A 19,901-nucleotide genomic window follows, 5' to 3' on the forward strand; every position below is an offset into this window, starting at 1 on the left:
CCTCCCTCATCCTTTTCTTTCCTTCCAAGTTTTTATCACTCTAGAGGAGGTGGGACCATGGAAATGGGGTTGATAAGCCAAGTGGACTAAAGTCTCATGCAATAGTCAGTTTTATTCTGAGCATCAGACAATTTATACCGTGAGGGTTAAGAGTCACATGAGCGAAGTACCCAACCACAAGGACAAGTCACACATGACAAGGACATATCCCCCCCCCAACAGAGATATATAAACAAATAACAATAGCCAGTTGTAATGAATAATCTGAAGTAAACTCACTCCTCTCCACTACACCTGGGAAGAGCATGGGAAAACATTCCAAGAACAATTCCCTGTTTTGAAGAGATTGAGGCCAAAAGACACTCATCTTTTTTTTTTTTTTCTCAAAGCACCCAGAATTATCCTCACATGACTCTATTCTTGGACCTTGTTCCAACACCAAGGACCTCCCGCCCCTACAACAATCATCCAAAGGTCCAGTATGACAAACACCTTTTCTGGGGGGTTGCTGTATGCAAGGCTCTTTCTCATGAGCTTCAAACTCATTGGCTCATTTCACCCACATAGTACATTCAGCAACTATTTTAACAGGTCACATATTTTACTCCCACATATTGGTGGAATTATTAAGGCCACTCCACGTAGTTAAAAGGAAGATTTATTTAGTGGATAACTTACAAATGAAGGGGTAGGTAGGTCTCGGGGTCTGGGGAAGGTGTATCACAGTCCAGCGATGTTCTCTGAAGCTCTGCTTGGTTAACCTCCACCATCAAGGGTCCCGGAACAGAGAGAGAGAGTGCTGGCCCATCCAGATCTGGGGTCTCTCGGTGCCTCCCTTGGCCCTGCCTTGTAGGCGTGACAGTTGCCGAAGCCTCAATGGGGGTTGGAACTTCCAGATCAAAGCTGGAATGGCTACCCACTACACCCACATCTGCCTAAGGCAACTGAACAGAGAGCAGCCCTTCTGATGCTGCAGCCTAGAATTACAGTCCACCTTCGGGATAACTGCCCCAAAGCAGCCCAATCCTCACAGCCTAAACCTGTCACACTTGCACATCATACCAACTGATTCCCACAGGAAATCCAAATACTCTCTGGACAACGCTCTTTTAAAACTCCACTGGAAGCTGCAGAGAGAGCTCAGTCTTTCAAGATGTGAAGATAAAATTTTAAAAAGGCACTCAAGTTATTGCTCAGTCTATAAATTTGGAGACAAGCGGGATTGAACCTCCACCCTCTAAACTGAACTCTCTATGAGATGAGGGAGCTTTTTGGAATCTGAGCTGACTGACTAGACACAGCTACAAAGAACTTTCCCTTTTCATTTCAGACTGTAATGTCCATGGCACAGTCATGACAGAGTGAAAACCAGGTCAGTGGAAATGGGAAGAAAGATTTGCCCCAATATAGGGGCTAGTGTATATAAACACCATTTCAGAGAAAATATAATAATTAACAAGGGAATGGGGTGAGTGGCTGAGCTTCCTCCTAGCAGTGGCCAGAGCCTTACGCAGATGCAGACACTGGTTGGCCTTTGGGCCGTCGTCCCTGACCTTGCCCCCTCTCTCAGTGTTGTCATTTTGTTGAAGTCTTAGCCATCTTGTCATCCAGCCCCAGCTTGGAAACCAGCAGCAGGGAGACAGATGATGCATCATATACTGAGCAACGATGTCTCTGACTGCATGGGCTGTCGGAATATCTCCCCATCAACAACTACCTGGAAATAGATGCTGAGGCCTGGCTCTGAGTGGACTCCTTTGCCTTCTGCTTTGGTGCCCACACCCAGGCAATCACATATTCATGCCTTTTCCTTGAAGAGAAGGCCTCGATAAGTTGCCCAGGCAGACTGAGAATTCACCATTCTGTAATGCAGGCTGGCTTCAAGTTTGCAATCCTCCTGCCTCAGCCTCTCCAGTGCTTAGGGTGCAGACACACACCACCACTTTTAGTTTTGTCCCTGTGTTTTCTAAAGGATAAAAACTCTGCTCTAAAATAGAGTAGTGTAGTGCTGTATGGGTCTGAGCAGGGCTGCTCAGCTGATCAACTATGTACATTCTCTGTCATGCATCTTCAACTAGTAATAGGTCTTGTAGAGACAAACACCAAGCCCCAGATTGAGAAAGAAAGAAAGAAAGAAAGAAAGAAAGAAAGAAAGAAAGAAAGAAAGAAGGGAGGGAGGGAGGAGGGAGGGAGGAGGGAGGGAGGGAGGAGGGAGGGGGGAGGGAGGGAGGGAGGGAGGGAGGGAGGGAGGAGAGAGGGAGAGAGAGAGGGAGAGAATGAGAGATGGAGCAAGAGAGGGAAAGAGAGATCATACTGCCCATTTGAAAGATCAGTGGTCATTCTTGGTTGTCAGCTAGACTACATCTGAGCTCAACTAAAACCCAAACGGCTGAGCACAAACAGTGAGGGATTATTTTCTTAATTAAATCATTTGAAGTAGGAAGACCCACTTCTGATCCAGACTTTTGAGGTGTGAAGATACATCTTTAATCCAGAACATCTGAGGTAGGAAGACCCACCTTTAACCTGAGCCACACTTTCTGCTGGCAATCCTTGTAGAGGACACGGAAGAAGAAAGCTAGCTCTCTCTTTGTTGCTTCCTCTCACTTGTTCACTGGCATTAGATTCTGTTTGGGGATTGCAGCATATACTGGAGACCGGATGAGACATTCAGCCCTGTGAACTGAACGACCACAGGATTCTTGGTGGACAGTCATTGTTGTACTAGCTGGACCATAGCCTGTAAGCCATTTTCATAAATCCCCTTTCTACGCATAGAGTGATTCTTGCTATAAGTCATGTTCCTCTACAGAGCCTTAACTAATACTGGTATTAAACAGGCATATTCTGGTAGGATGTACACAGTTGAATGTAGGCTCCAACAATGGCTCCTACCTGGACAGGCCACTGTGGGTAAGTCCCTTGCTTTCCTGGTCTGTGAGTATCCATTTTATAAATGGTAGCAAAGATGGTTACATTAAACACTCCCCCTTCGTGGGTAAATTCTGCCAACAACAAGGTCTACAGATACATCTAGGTAGGCAGCACCATGATCCCAGAACAAGGGTATCTCTCTGAAGTTCTCCCCCTCCTAGGTTTGAAGTGGGAATATTCAAATTGTGGTTCTTACAAGACAAGATTGTTCAGAAGATCACATGAGATACCAGATAGAACAGGCCTGCTATGTACCTGACACAGAATGAAATGTTCACTAAGCGTTAACTATTTTCAGGCCTTTTAGACTTGGGAGTCAAGCAGCCTTCTCTGGAATAGCTTTTGCCACATGGCTTCTGATCTCTCTGTTTGTTGCTCAGGAATACATTTACAAAATGGGGAAAAAGCATTTTTTCAACAAACCAATTAGAAAATATCCACTGATACTTCCTACAGACAGCAGAATGCTTCAGGCTCTGTGAATGATTAGACAGGAATAGAGCAGGGCCCTCCCTTCAAGGACATAATTTAATTAAGGAGATAGTACAGCACATGGGAAGAGAACTAGAAATTCAGACTGGCGATGGATTCTTGGCAAGCAGGGTAAGTCTGAAGCATCATGGTGGGGTGGGGGAGTGTCTCCCAGCTCAGTGGCTGGGGAAGGGCTCCTGAGAGAGACCACCTCTTATGACAGCTCCAGTCCTCACTGTAAAGACCACCACCACCCCCTTCTCCCTCTGAATCGACTCAAGGTGAGGCCAGAAGAACTCTTCTGGATGCTGTCTCATGAACTGCTTTGGGACTGTGGTATTGTAAATGAGAATGCTCCCATTGGCTAAAGTATTTGAAGACTCAGTCCCCACATGGCAGCACTCTTTGGGGAGTCTTAGGAGGTGTGACATTGTTGAAAAAAGTGTGTCACTGGGGGCAGGATTTGACAGTTAAAAATCTATTCTTACTTGACTCTCTCTGCTTCCTGCCGTCAGTTAGAGACGTGAGCCCTTGCTTGTCTCCCTGTTTCTGCCACTTGAGCTTGACTCTGCCCTCATGGACTCTTGGCTCTCTGGAGCTGGACACACAAATAAACTCCTTTCTTCTGTAAGTTGCCTCAGAAAAGCAGCTAACAGACTCACCAAACAGAGGATCCCTGTTCAAATTCCTTGCCCACAGTCAGGGGAGGAAGGGTTTGGTTTGAATCACAGTCCCGGGTCACCATACCAGGGAAGTCAAGGCAGCTGCTTCAAGAGCTAGTCACATGCCAACCACGCAGTCAAGAGCAGAGAGAAAGGAGCACACCGGAGCTGGCAGCTGGCTGCTGCTTGTGCTCAGCCACTAGCTATTTTCACTCTTCTGTAGTTCAAGGTCCAGCCCATGAAATGGAGCCACTCAGACCCGGTCTTCCTGCATCAATTGACAAGACAGTCTCCTGGATATGCCCTCGGGCCAACCTGAAGTAGCTAACTCCTGAGCTGAGACTCTCTTCCAAGGTGATGTAAGTTGTGACAAGTACATCGTGCTCCCTACCCCTTCCATTTGATGCCAGCTATCTGTGTGTAGGGCTGGGCTACTGATGGTCCCTTTGATTCAGGGACTCCTCCTAGAGGGGCTCTAACCCCAAGAGCTGAACTCAGTTCCTCCCTGCCCCCCATTGTGTTGTCGTTGTCCATATTTATCTGATCTGCTTTTAAAAGTATCCACATTAGGGGTCAAGCCACAAGTCTTCCATTCCCCATCTTCTGTGTTTAGTTCCACTGGGGTCTCTCTAATGTGAGATCTAAATGTTTGTTTAAAGTGACCTAATGGGCTGAGGATGTAGGTCAGCTGATAGAGTTCTTACCTAGCAGCCACAGAGCCCTGGGTTCCATCCATGGCACCTCATAAACCAGGCCTGGTGACAAAAAGCTGTAATTCCACCTTTCGGGAAGTATAGGGAGTTCAAGGTCATCCTTAACCATGTAGAGAGTTCCAAGCCAGTTTGGGTTTTGTGAGACCTTGCTTCGAAAGGTGGAAAGAAAAAGGAAAAGAGTGAACCTTGAAAGATGAATAAAATTTGACCAGATTGGCCAGCTTTGAAAAAAAGAATATTTGGAAAGGAAGAACAGACAGAGATGTGACAAAGAAAGCCTATTTCCAAGATATCCAGGTCTCCTTAGGGAGGTAACAACTACCTATATCAAAACAGCTCCATCTGCCAAGTGATTTACCATCAGCTCATAGTCCCAGCAACCCAGAATCAGAGGTAGAGGATCACCAGAGCCCACTAGGTTGAGACCAGAGGGAGCCACACAGTGAGGCTCTGTCTCAGTAAGTCAATTAATCAGTATGGAAGAAACAGTTACTCTAGTCCTCCCTGCTCTGACAGATTATGAGTCAAGCTGCCTGTCTGATTGCTAATCCCTGCTGAATCCTTTCTCCACCTCAGCACCTCACAGCTCATAGGGAAGCCTGGCTGATGGCAAGTCCCCAGAGCATAGAGCAGCCATTTACCCTGTGAACGATGTACAGAATCTGTGATGTGTGTGTGTGTGTGTGTGTGTGTGTGCATGTGTGTGGTGTGTGTGTGTGTATGTGTGTGTATGTGTGTGTGTGTATGTGTGTGTGTATGTGTGTGTGTATGTGTGTGTGTGTGTGTGTGTATGTGTGTGTATGTGTGTGGTGTGTGTGTATGTATGTGTGTGTATGTGTTGTATATGTGTGTTGTTATGTGTGTGTGTATGTTTGTGTGTATGTGTGTGTTGTATGTGTGTGTGTATTTTTTTGTGTGTGTGTATGTGTGTGTTGTGTGTTTGTTGTGTGTTGTATGTGTGTGTATGTGTGTGTGTATGTGTGTGTATGTGTGTGTGTGTATGTGTGTGTGTGTATGTGTGTGTGTGTATGTGTGTGTGTGTGTGTGTGTGTGTGTGTAGTGTGTGTGTATGTAGGGGGGTGTGCAGCCACGGTCTGACCACTGCTACTTCCTGCCACAACCCTTCAGGAATATTCTCTCCAAGCAAATGCTATAAAGATGAGGCAGGAAAAGTAGCAACAGTGCATCGATGAGGCAAGAAAAAATCTTAGGAAAATTCTACATTAACGAAAAGCCGCTACTGCCCAAGTTAAAAAAAAAATTGTATTTGTAGTATTTTTTTAATATCACTTTGATGAGATCTGGGTTATAAACAGGTCCGGGGCTGTGTAATTTGCAGCGTAATTCCACTGTCTGTTTATCTATCCATCCGTCCACTCATTCATATGTATATAACCCAGGCAGGAAATCTGGTGTCTGTTGCTAGTTCATAAATCAGTGTCTGCTCTCAACAACATCTGAATACAAATGTGATTAAATTTGATACCATGCCCATTTTTCACTTATCAGATTTCAGAATGTGGTGCCTCGGCAGCTGTCCTACGATAATGTGTTTTGCATTTAACCCCTTGAGTCCCATCATCCACTACAGGAAACTCCTAGCACAGCCACTGGAAATGCACCAAACCCCAACCGGAAGTCTGCTCTGCATATCACAGAGCTATTTTTCTCAGTATGTCAGAGAAAAGAGGAGGCAAGGGGGGGATTTGGTAAATGTACTGGGAGGCAGGAGGAAGCTTCAACATAGCTGTTTTGAGCCTCAAAGGGCCTTACATATCCCCAAGCCCTGAGATTCTCACTGCCCCATGCTCTGCAGACCAGCTGGGGCTCTGACTGTTTCCTAACAGCTTCCATTCGGAGCCCAGTCCACACACTGAGCAGTGGGCTAGTTGTTTTCCTTGCTCCACTGTCTGCTCTGCTGTATTCTTCTGCTCTAAAGCAATCTCCCAAGAATGATGAGATAGGTTATGGGAGTGGGGTGGAGGGGGGCGTTGTGGAGAGCATAACTCATCTGTAAACAGACAACACACACTCATTACCAAGTCTGGGCAACTGAGACCACTCCCCCAAAGCAAAAGTAAGTACTGAAGCTGGAACTCAAATACAGATTCCTAAGCCATGGCTGTTAAACTGACGTTCGTGGAAATGAGACAATCACAATGGAAATCAGAGAACAACCCAGAACATGTGTGAAAGAGGATCCAGAAAATGGATCCATAGAGACGCATTACTCAGAATTTCCAAAGATTCTCAAAATTACCCAAGCAGGTCTCAGAACAGGGCGGTACCCAGCCCACCACCAGGAAATGGAAATAACATGAGCTCCGAGTTGCCCCATGGAGGTCTGGCCAACATGGAGAAAGCTTGCAGCCAGTTTCCCTTTCTTAATGTCCTGGTTAACACTGTCAAAATGGCACAGTCTAGCGTCATCTAAGAAGGAAGTCTTAACTGAGTGATTGCCTAGATCAGATTGGCCTGTGGGTATGTCTGTGGGAGACTGTCTTAAATGTTCACTGGTACAGGAGGTCCAGCCCATAGGGGGCAAGTGGTCCTGGGCTGTATAAGAAACAAAGCTGAAAGTGATGCTGAGAGCAAGCCAGCAGCATCCTCCATGATCTCTTTCAAGCTCCTACTGTTACTGCTCTTCTCCATGATCCATTAGCCACCCAGAGAGAGGAACGTGGATGTGTGACGTTTGTGGGTAAACTTCAAACTCCTAAACATGAATGCACACACATAGGAGGAGTCAGTCCATAAGCCAAAACATCCCAGTTCCATCCTCCCAGAGTCCTGTAGTCAACCGTGATCCTCCTGATAAACTGTTAGGGTCAAAGAAGCCTGGGATGGTACTGCGATGCTCATGCCAGCCGCCACATAGTCACATGTAAGCATTGTGTCCTTATCTCATCAACCTCAGAAGGGACAACAGGGGAGGCAGGAGAATAGAGCAGAAGATGAAGTCCAGAAGGGCTTTCACGAAGCTTTATAGAACTGGATATGTGAAAACCAAGTTGGCTGAGAGAAAACCTCTAGAGGAGGCCAACTAAAATCTCTGCTGGTAACATGGGTGGAGGCACGGAGCACATCAGCGTGTCTGAAGATGGCCTGTGCCCCATTATAATACGAACATGCATACCCCACGGTGCAGATTCAAGTCACTAGTGAGACATGCACGCAGCTGTGTGTCGAACTATGCTCAGCAGACAGAGCTTGTGTGAGGAAATCCACATTACTGAAAACCAACCAGAATGCTATGCAGATGAACCATAAAGCACTCACTGTGTGACATAAAAGCCTCATCCTGTGCACCGCACTGCACTGGGAGCTACTGAACCTGCTCCGGCCTGCTCCTTTCCTTGGAGAGGATCTTTAATAAACTCACTTTCTTGCTAACATGTGTCTCTGTCCAACTGTGTGATCTGGGACACAGGAACCTGGAACCTCTCCAGAGCTGTTCTCCAAACACCAATATGAGTGGATATCACATGCCGTAAGATATTTTAAGAAAGAAAATGTTCATATTACTCCCATTATAGCATGGTACTGTAATTGTCCTCATTCTCAGTTGTCACCGATCCATTACTGTGCTTGGGAAAGCCTCCTGCAGGATGTAGGCAGAGGGACCTACATTCCCAGGCATTCACTCCAGTCTCAGAATGCATTACTTGTGGACAGGAAGTGACAACCAAGCCACCAAGTCCTTTGGAGAACAGAAAACATACTTACTGCTCATCTTAAAGGGCACAAAACCTTTTAAAGAGCTTGTAATACCTGAACATGTAATATTACATAAATAGCATGCCCAGACTGCTGGCAGAACGCTGGAAATGATAGCCAGTCCAACAGCAGTGCTCTGGGAATTAACAAGTGGTGTTTTATGCACCCTTGGTCTGTTGTTGAGGGAAGAAATAACATATGCTTGACTATGCAGCTATTGCCTGAGCACAAGGCTTTTGTTCAGTACAGGCAAAGACTGCCTATGTTCTCCTCAGTTCAAAGTCTGTTGTGATTTCCTGTAATTATTTGGCATATGTATCATGAACCTCAAGAATGTTCAGCACCTGGGAAGCTTCTGGCAACCAGACGTAAGGGTATAATTATTTGTAGGCACAAAAGTTAGTCAGAAGACTCTCTTATTTACAAGAGAAACCCTTTACAAATGCATAAGTACCCAAATCTAGAGAAACATCTGGACTGTCACCGATGGGGCACAGGAGCGCCGTACTCTAACATGGAGCTTCCGGCGTCATTGCGTGGAGAAGCAAGAACACAGATTGCTCAGACATGACATGAACGTGTTAACATTCACAGAAAGAGGAAACCAGAAGTAGGTGTCCAGAATGTTTGCTCGTCGGGGTTAACTGGGGAAAATCAAAGGTACATTCTATGACAGTTTGTGGATCCCAGGGCAGCTCTTAGTGAAGAGAGATCAACACACACCACTAAACTAACTAGAAGTTCTACTAGCACAATTAACCATTCTGAATGGGGCTAGAAATCTATATTTTATCCCCTATTATTTTGTTCTGTTGTTTCCATTGGGGTTTTATGGAGCAACTGAATGTTGCCTTGGGTAACAGAAAATTTGTTAATTTTACTCTCAGAAATGATTCAGGTTAGCAAATACGGTTTCTCCTCCTCGTTCTGCCCCCTTTATCTGCATCCTGAGGAGACTGACAGGATCCATGTCTGCCCTGGACCCATAGCGCTCCAGCACTCATGGGGTTAACAGTCAGCATCCAGCTCCACCCCCACACGGGGTGGTGTGATTATCTCACAGGCATGTCAGCCCCAACCAATCCTGGGACACAAAAGCAGAGCCTGTAAGGGGGGCTGCCTGCCCCATGGTTTTCCACTGATTTCCAAATAAAAATGAAAAGAGGGGGGAAAAAATGCTGGTCTCCCCTTACCCAGTCCTAGTAATAGGCTCTATTAAGCAGGGATTGGTCACTGTCATTGTCTCAAGTGAGACACTGTTTATTGGGTGGCACAAAAGCAGACAAAGCCACCAAGGAGTTGCCCAGTCACTCTTGCTTACAGGAGAGCTACAATCCATGCAGGAGGCACCTCCTCTCCCAGTCGGAGCGTTTGTCACGGGGCCTCAAATCCATATGTCATGGTTATCAGTTTACCAGTGAGCAGGGCAGGGTGTGCTAGGTGCTGGTGTAGCTTGGATGGCAGATGGTGGTCTGCTTTCACACGCATGCACGCATATGCATGCATACACACACACACTCACCACACTCACACACACACACAACACACACACACCAGCCTTCTGCCTTCTGGTTTCCACCCCCACCCCCCACCCCTCTAGTCCCTGGTTAGTTTCCAGTGGCCCTGAACCAGCAGGATCCAGTTTGTACATGTGAGTTTCACCAAGCCCTTTCTAATTTTAGCCACATGAAAGAAACCTAGAATCCGTAAGAAAGCTATCTCACCTTCAAGTTTCCCTAGAAAGAATTTAAATTTCTATTCAAAACAGAGCTTGTTATAATTGGGATAGAGATGCTCTTCCCTGAGGCACTCTGAGTCAATTAATTGGATTTTTTTGAAGTGTTAATGGGGAAAATTTTTTTGACCTTTTCCAGAGCTTTTCCATGGAAGCTATTCATGAAAATTGCTGGGCTATTAACCAACCAATTTTGGAGGCCACAAAGCCCCATGAGCTGTGTAGATTTTTTTTTTGGGGGGGGGGTTATAATAAACACACAGCTTGGCTAACTTCTTTGGTCATAACAAGAAAATGTACCCATTTGGTTAAAAGACTGCTTTTGCATGCAGGCATAAGTGTGATCGATCATTTAAGAGAGAGTAAGACAAAAAGAGGAGGCAATGAAATTGTCTTTGTAAAGTCTGAACTACACCAAAGCAGCTCGTGTGGACTGAGTGTGGTAAAATCTTCATAGGCATGGCCTTACTTCGTGTGACAAATCGAAGCAACAAGGGAAGAAAACTATAGAGAAACCACTCAAAGAGACCCGAGCTCAGGGACAGAAACCCAACACATGGACTTTGTCTAAAGATTCTTCCAGAACCCTAAAGATTTCCAGTAAGCTTAATGGTAAACTGGTGAGTTAATGTCAGTAAATGCAGTCGGTTTAGTTTTAGCATCTTCTATATAAAAATCACTAGGATTAATTTCAAGTTACTTTTATGTTTTAATTTTGCAGGCACCTGAAAGTCCTAGCGTCATTTTTTTCTAGGATAAACAAACAATCCAGCCAAGACCACACCAGCCAGCCACACACTTTACTTTTCACTCCCCTTCCACCCCCACCCCCCAGCCCAGGTTTCTGCTCCTGGTACTTTAAAAAGAATGCCAGAGATGAATGAAATCAGCGGTTTTGCCAAAAACTGTGAAGGCTTCACAGGGTACTCTGTTATTAGAACAGATGGCCATATAAATAAGTGTTTGGTTTAACTACAAGGAAACCTTCCATTCATCTCCCAGAGATTGGGAATGGGGTGATTGGATTAATTAAATATTCTGCTAAGCAGTGAGGGTCCATTTATCCACAATAGATTCCTACTTGTAAAAAAAAAAAAAAAAATGTACCTCACGAATAAATAGACTGTGAATGGTCTAAGGGAACACAAGCTTGGGCCTCACCATGTGGCTCAGAACCAACCTCAGGCTCATCAACCCAGCAGGGACTGCTTAAGAACAGAGTCAGCTGATCAACCTTGAGGTTCCTTGCACTGATGTATGAAAAAGAAGGGGGATAGCACCCACTTGCTGCCTGCTGCAGGAGAGCCTCATGCAGCGCAGCCTCTGTTTCTCTAAGGGACAAGACTGGTGACAGAAGGGGTCATGGGAGACGTAAAAATGGAATTAGCATCTACAGGTCCCTGCAGCTGGCACCACAGCCCTGAAAACCCAGAAACACTTCTAAGATCAGGGGAAGATAAAAAGTTCCCTCTCTCTCCTTTTTAACATAGTGTTAGAAACCATAGCTAATGTGATAAGACAAGAAAAGGAGCTCAACCGTGTGTTCACAGGAAAGGAAGAAGTACAACTGTCTTCATTTCCAGACAGCAAGCCTGTCTTTGTAGAACATCTCAGCCAACAAATACGCCTGGATGTCATAAGCAGTAATAAGATAGTTAACTTACAGAGTCAACTCTGCTATATCAACAGCAAACAAGTGGAAAGCAAACATCAGTTGTAATATTTAAAAACCAACCAACCACCACCACAAGGACAAAAATTATAACCTGGGCAGTTCTGTTCCCAGTTCTGGGAATTTTTAAGCCCAACATCCAGGTCCAACACATTCAGTTTCTCAGGAAATCCTACATCATACTAATGTCACAAGGTGGGAGCTAGTAGGAGAACTCTCCAGAGAGTCTCTTTCACAAGGTCATCTAAGGTCAACGACTTAATCACTTAGCAAAGGTGTCACCTCACAATGGCATACACTTAAAATATCTACATGTCAGTTTTAGGAAGAGAAGATCATCCAGTCTATAGATGTCTGTGTGGTAAAATCTATAAAACTCTGATGAGGGATATCAAAGAAGAATTAAACAAGTGAAAAGATAGGCCAAAGTTGTGGAGAGGAAGACTCCATATTGTCAAGAGCCAGTTGGTCACAAGAGCTATGGGTTCAGTGATGTTCTCAGAATCCCACTGAGGTGTTTTATGGCTATAAAAAACAAACACAATGAGTCCAAAGGTACAAAGAGAGGAAAAGATCCAGGAAGGGCAAGGTGGCATTTTAGGAGATCACAAGTTGGCACTACCTGGATGTCAAGATTTATTGGAAAGCTGCAGTAGTTAGAATGGTGGAGTCCTGTGAAAGGCATGCAAAGGGATTGGTGGAATTGAATGGAGCCCAGGAAACAAGTACAAGGGGTGGGTAGTCTGCGTCAAAGGAACAAGCACTCCACAGTGGGACAAAGGGAGTTTTAAATAAGAGATGCTGAGCAAGCCACCCCAGATGATTCATTATACACACACACACACACACACACACACACACACACACACACACACACACACACACAGCTTTTTCCATACAGACTAACTCAAAGTGAATCATAGGCTTAAAAAGAACACACATAACTAGGGCTGAGTGCTTCGCTCAGTCAGTCACAAGAACAGAGAGCTGAGTGTGACCCCCAGAACCCACATAAAAATGCCAGGCATGCTGGTGAACATTTGTAACCCCAAGCAGAGACTGGAGAATACATGTGACTTGCTGGTCAACCAGTCTGATATAATTAGTGTGCCTCAGACTAGGGAGAAACTTTGTCTCAAAGGAGGTGAAAGTCATTCCTCATGGCAACCTTAGGTTGTCTTTTGGTCTCCACACACATGTGAATAAACATGCACACACACACACTCACACATATGTTTGTGTGTGTGTGTGTGTGTGTGTGTGTGTGTGTGCGTGCGTGCGCGTGCGCATGCATGTGTGTATAACCACAAAATTCTTAGGAGATAAAATAAGAGAAAAGGTTAGATGTCCTTGGGAATGGTAGCAGCCTTTTTAGATACACCACCAAAGGTACAATTTATAAAAGGAAAAAAAATGGATGGGCTGGACCTCATCAGATTTAAAAATATCTATTCCCTGAAAGAAGTATCAATAGGGTAAGAAGAAAGAAACCAAAGACTGGGAGAAACAAGATGCAAAATACAAACATATCTTATAAGAAACAATACAAAATAAGCAAAATAAAGCTATGGGCATTGCATGATAGCTCTGTGTTGAAGTGGCCTTGTGCCTGAGGAATTCTGTGCATGTACCAGGGCAGAGGTAAATAGAACTTTCTTGTATCCTCTGCTTATTTATGCTGAGAACTTAATGCTTTTTCTAAAAACTGGGGTTCATTACAACAAGCAAATGCTTGTTTACTCTAGTAGGATCAGGGAGTCAAGAGCTGTCAATGTAGGAAGGTTGCTGTATGTCAGGTCCCAGTGTCAATGTCCCCAGAGGGTCTCCACTGTAGAGGAGTGCCGGAAGACATGGGGAACCTCAGCACAGGTTCTGAAGGTAGCTGTGGCTGCCACATCTCTTCTGGAAGGGGCCACCCAGCCAACTGCTGGGCCTAGGGTGAGAGTTAGTATCATGAACAATCACCAGCATTTTGCAAAGGTCTGACCATCATAATCCTGAGTGTGTCAGGGAGGTGCCAAAGTGTGACCATCATGGTCTCTGAGTGTGTTAGGTGGTAGGAAGTTCTGACCTCTGTGGAATCTGAATGTGTTAGGGAGAGGTGAGAGTATCATCACATCATGGCCCTGAGTGTGTCAGGGAGTCTTCTTGGGCTGTATCTCTCTCATCAATAAAATGAGGCAATGATGAAGGCCTTTTGGTAGAGAGCAGAGTTGAGAAAAAGCACAGTGAGAACACTAAGCAACTCTCCAGCTTGAGAAGGCACTCAGTAGCTGGCATCCTCACCCTTATCCACCTCCAAGCACAGCAGGGGTGACTCCAGTTGTGCAGGGGGTTGTCAGTCCGTTGAGAGAGTCACAGTGCTGAGAGTGTTCACCAGGCAGCCTTTCAGGACAGTGTCACCCCTCATCATGACTCTTGTTCTTTGGGGGACTCTTGTTCCTCAAGGCTCTTCCTAGATTGTCATCAGGTTGCAGAAGCCACAGTCTCCTAAAGCTTGGCTTCTTGACACAGCTGGTTTGCTATTTTATTTTTTTTCCTTCAATTCACCTGCTAGTGGATGACTAGTCAGACTCTGCTCTGGGGACTACACCTGCCCCATGTCATACATACATCAAACACAACAGCATGCACCGCAGTCATCATACACAACAGCCAGTGTAGTCATATCCCATGACAATTGTGGGCATGGATAGCATACTTCCACTATAGAGATGCAAAAGATGAGAGCTGGGGAGAGAAGAGAAAGCTGCCTCAGACCACAAAGCCTGTGGGGACAGAAGCAGAGTTTGAACCCAATGGATCTGTCTGTCCCCCTTCCCCAACCGCCTCCCATGGGACGTCCTGCCTGCAAAGGAGAGGCACAGTACACCTCAGATCCCCAATTCAGTGGCTGGTGTCCCTAATTGGTTATCATTGACTCCTAACCCTCTTCAGAAGCTCCACAGACACTAATTTTTGACTCCATTGGCACTCTGTCCAAGTCAAATCTCAAGTGGCCCTGTCTCAAGTTCAAAACAGGAGTAAAGCAGCAAGGAGAAATGGTTACTGTGAAATACCACTCTCTGGCTTCTGAAGACATGTCTATTAGCCATTCTTCCTAGAGATAATTGATCATAAAACCCCGTCGCTGGCTGGCCCCTTGCACCTCATCATGACAAAGCTAGGAAACTGAGCAAAGACACTCTTCTGCCAGCCTTGTAAATCCACTCCACATTGCCAGCAAAGAGCATCTCAGCTACAGTGGGTACTGTGGATGCTCACAATGAAGAGACTGGACACAGAAGGGCAGTTGTGGCTGAGCAGCTGTGTGGGGAGGGAGGAGACAGGGCTTTTCAGGATGGTTCTGAGACTCCTGTATCTGCCACCCTTTTAGCCTCATGCTTTTCTCCAACCGAGGTCTGGGAGCATCAGTGATATCTCAGGGAGATTGGTAATGGTCTTCTCAACAGATGCTTGCCAATCACTCAGTATTCCAAATGTGAGCCAAAGGGGATAAGAGGAGAAGTGGGAGATGTTGGAATCTGTACTCAAAGGTGCTACAAAAGCAACCTCACACACCATGTCAGCCAGAATGCTGAAAAACAGGGCGTGGACAAGATGTCACAAGCAGACAGGAAAGTCAGGCCAGGGGATGTAAGTGGAAGGAAAGTTTATTTGAGGAAGGGAGGAAATGAGACCATGTTGAAAGATTGTTGATGGTTGATTTTAATTGTCAACTTGATACAATTTAGAAGCACCTGAGAAGGGTGTTTCAGTGAGGCTTGGTGTGTAGGGGATTGCCATGATGCTGCTAATTGAGCTGGTAAGACCTGACCTTTGTGGGTGACACAATTCGTTAGGCAGTGAATATTCAACTGTGAGAAAGCAAGGTGAGAACTAGAAGGCATGCACTGATTCTCTTTGCACTTGACGGTGGATACAGTATGACTAGCCATTTCAAATGCCTGTTGACTTGACTTCCAGTGACAAACAGCAACCTGAAATTGTCAACCAAACAAGCCTTTTCTCTCTGAGATAATTTTTAGCAGGATATTTTATCACAGAAAGGAGAGCAACAGAATGGAAGTGAGGACAGCAGTCATTGCCAAGGTTCATACTGATGGATAAGAAAGGAAGGTCACTGAGGACCAAACTACACCACAGAGGAGTCCATCCATCCATCCATCCATCCATCCATCCATCCATCCATCCACTGACCCCTGAAAGACCAACTCTGCAGTAAGAACATTAACTCTGTTTGCAGTGGGACATTTCTACAAAATTAACATCTAGGCAAGTTGTGAATGAAGTGAGGGTGTTCTTTCTAATCAAGGATGATGCTAGAATTCTGCAAAAGCAGGACTTGACCCGGAAGTATATGTTGAAAAAGGGACTTCTCAACAAGTTTGCCTTTTACACAGCCCTCCAATAGAGCTAGAAAGAGCCAGTTAGAGCATAAAGAATGGTCTATTTGGTGTGAAGCAATATGGCTTTGCCAAAGGCTAAGGGAACGTCTGCCGGCATCCATCACATTCCCATCCCTGGGAGGCCATTAGCACAAATTCAATTAAAACCTACGACTTTTATCAAATCTCCATGGCCAGTTTGCAAAGACTTATTCTTAGTTAAGTGCTGATTCTAGCACTGTCTGGCTTTAGCTAAGCTGCAGTAAAGAAACCTGGGTCCATGTTTTATGGTAACACAGAGCACAACAGCACATTGCTGTCCTAGAAGACTGGGGCTGCCACAGGTCCAGGGCTTCTCTCTCTTCTCACTTCTCCTCCTCTTGCCTCATTCTGGTAGAAACTTTCAGATCGCAGGCTTCCTCTAAGGCTGGTTGTTGGAACATTAAAGGGATACTGTTCTGAGTGGAATATCAGAAAGCACACGGTAGGCTTTTTTAATCCATATCCTCTACAAGCCAAAACTCAGGGAATTGCATAGAGCATCCTGGGGGTGGGGCAGAGAGAGCTGTAACTTAATGATTCTGGAATTAGAGAGCTATAGGCATCACCTGTTTCTCCTGGCACTTTCCAAATTGTCAAAAGACAAATTAGAGCAGGACATATTAGAATTAGAATCATAGATGCCATGTGGTCAAAGATAACCTAGACCGTATCAAAAAGTATAGGTAGCTGATTCTCTCTAAGTTTTGTGTTTAGTAGGATTCTAAAGCTCAACCTGAACTCAGAGACAGACTACTATGACCAGAGAGCAGCGAGTGGTATAAAAACAGAGGGGCAGAGGAGATGAACATGAGTCTGGTATTAGCATTCTTCCCTTAATCTACACTCTTATCATTCAAAAGAGAAGTGCAAGGCCTTGAGAGACCCACCTACAAACAGCCAGTGTAGTCATCTACATGTCTTACATATCTGTTGCAGGAATCTTAAAAGTTCTTATTAATAAAATCAAATCCGAGGCGAGTTATTGGGGTCCATGCTGGTAGATCAGAGAGACAGGACAAGCCACAGCTATCTCAACTCACCGGATCCTCAGCTGGTCTTGTCTCCTCGGACTGGTCTTGTCTCCTCAGGCTTCTGAGTCCTCATCCCAATGGCTTTCAGCTGAATTGCTGCTCGAAAGCCTGAAGCTTAACCAGCCACATGCTTAACCAGCCAAATGCTTAACCAGCCAAATGCCTAACCAGCCAAATGCCTCTAGTTTCTGGTCCTCACGCCTTATATATCTTTTTGGTTTCTACCACCACTCCCTGGGATTAAAGGCTGGCTTTCTGGGATTAAAGGCGTGTCACCATGCTTGGCTATTTCCAATGTGGCCTTGAACTCACAGAGATCCAGAGGATTTCTATCTCTGGGATGCTAGGATTAAAGGTGTGAGTGCCACCATTTTCTAGCCTTTGTATCTAGTGGCTGTCTGTTCTCTGACCCCAGATATTTTTATTAGAGTACACAATAGTTTGGTGAACACAATACCACCACATCTCCTCTCTTTTTGTCTAAAATGAAAAAAAGCTTATAACTAATACAAGAAAAACTATCTTCAATAAGTATATGCAATATACAGTCAAGATTACATTAACAATATCTAGTCCATTAACATTTGACAGATCCAGACAAAAAAAACTCCATTATATATATTAACAATGTCCAGTCCAGTAACATCTGATAAACTCAGACCAAAAAATTTTCATTACTTATCTTATTTAAAACAAGTAGTTCCTTTTTAAAAGTAGATTCCATAATCTCCCTTTTTATCTTATCATATCCATATTCTCTTTTTTCTTTTCATAATACATTCAGTAGTCTACCTTTTGTCATTTTTATATCTTCCCCTTTTTCTTCAGTGTAGATTCAATGATCTACCTATTTATCCTATTATTTCTTTATCTTTTTCCTCAGAGTAGATTCAATGATCTATCTCATATCTATATTCTCTTTTTCTTTTTGCTTTCTAGGGGTGAAGATGTCTTTAGGGAATCTTGAAAAGAAAATTTTGGGGTTAATCATCAAGTCCTGTATCGTTTGTCCAGTCTCTGCATAATAGGAACGTTCAGGGCTTGTTTCAAGTCCTTGTTCGAGTAGTCTGTCAGGCTGGATGATCTCAGCTAGTCCTCTCTCGAAATTGTCCTGAACAGTTTGTAGTCCAAAGTCGATTTTTCAATGGTGTTAATCGGCTTAATGGCTTTATCATAGTCCATGTGGAATCATCGTTGTAGGATCCTGTCATCTTTTTGAAGATTTCAAAGTCACTGTTAGGCATGGTCATGGTTTCCTGCAGACTTTTTTTTTTTTTTTTTTTTTTTTTTTTTTGCCGCCTCTGTGGTTTGGAGCAATCATAGTCTGATAAATGTCTGTCTCTCGGAACCATGAACATTCTTCCCTAGAACAGAAAATCTTCACAACAATTTCTTCCCAACATTTGTCTTGCCAAACTTTTCCAAACTGACCTTTGCCGATGCTTTCTTGTAACATGATGGTCCTGGCAATTCTTCTCTGAACCAGCAGCAGTAAACCCTTCGTCCTAGGTAGCAGCATCACCACAGTCACTAACATGATGAGAAGGAGCTGGCAACGTGGAGCAGTAGCCACTGCTTCCATGGTCCCACCACTGTTTGTGGCTCAGTCCGGGCCAAAGCTTCTCCCAAGCCTCCTAGGTTGGCTCAAACTCGGGATCCTCCTGCCTCTGTCTCCTTCAGCAAATCCTACCAGCGTGTGCCACCACCACCGGCTGAGTGTAGCTTGGGCCTGAGCTGGAGCTCACAAGGCCACAGGCAAACAGCTTTTTCATGAATTCGTACCACGAACGTTGGGCGCCAGATGTTGCAGGAATCTTAAAAGTTCTTATTAATAAAATCAAATCCGAGGCGAGTTATTGGGGTCCATGCTGGTAGATCAGAGAGACAGGACAAGCCACAGCTATCTCAACTCACCGGATCCTCAGCTGTCTTGTCTCCTCGGACTGGTCTTGTCTCCTCAGGCTTCTGAGTCCTCATCCCAATGGCTTTCAGCTGAATTGCTGCTCGAAAGCCTGAAGCTTAACCAGCCACATGCTTAACCAGCCAAATGCTTAACCAGCCAAATGCCTAACCAGCCAAATGCCTCTAGTTTCTGGTCCTCACGCCTTATATATCTTTTTGGTTTCTACCACCACTCCCTGGGATTAAAGGCTGGCTTTCTGGGATTAAAGGCGTGTCACCATGCTTGGCTATTTCCAATGTGGCCTTGAACTCACAGAGATCCAGAGGGATTTCTATCTCTGGGATGCTAGGATTAAAGGTGTGAGTGCCACCATTTTCTAGCCTTTGTATCTAGTGGCTGTCTGTTCTCTGACCCCAGATATTTTTATTAGAGTACACAATATTTTGGTGAACACAATACCACCACACATATCCCAAATTTGGTGGTCCTAATTAACTATAGTTTAATATTTTACACTGTATAGCTAGAGTTTTTCTGGCTGGCCCACAGTCAGGAAAAATCTCTCTCACCCACCAGTCCCACAGCCGCTCAGAGCCAACTGAGTAAACACACAGACTTATATTCCTTACAAAC

This window comes from Peromyscus leucopus, chromosome 22 (assembly GCF_004664715.2).
Source record: "Peromyscus leucopus breed LL Stock chromosome 22, UCI_PerLeu_2.1, whole genome shotgun sequence".
Lineage (NCBI taxonomy): Eukaryota > Metazoa > Chordata > Mammalia > Rodentia > Cricetidae > Peromyscus > Peromyscus leucopus.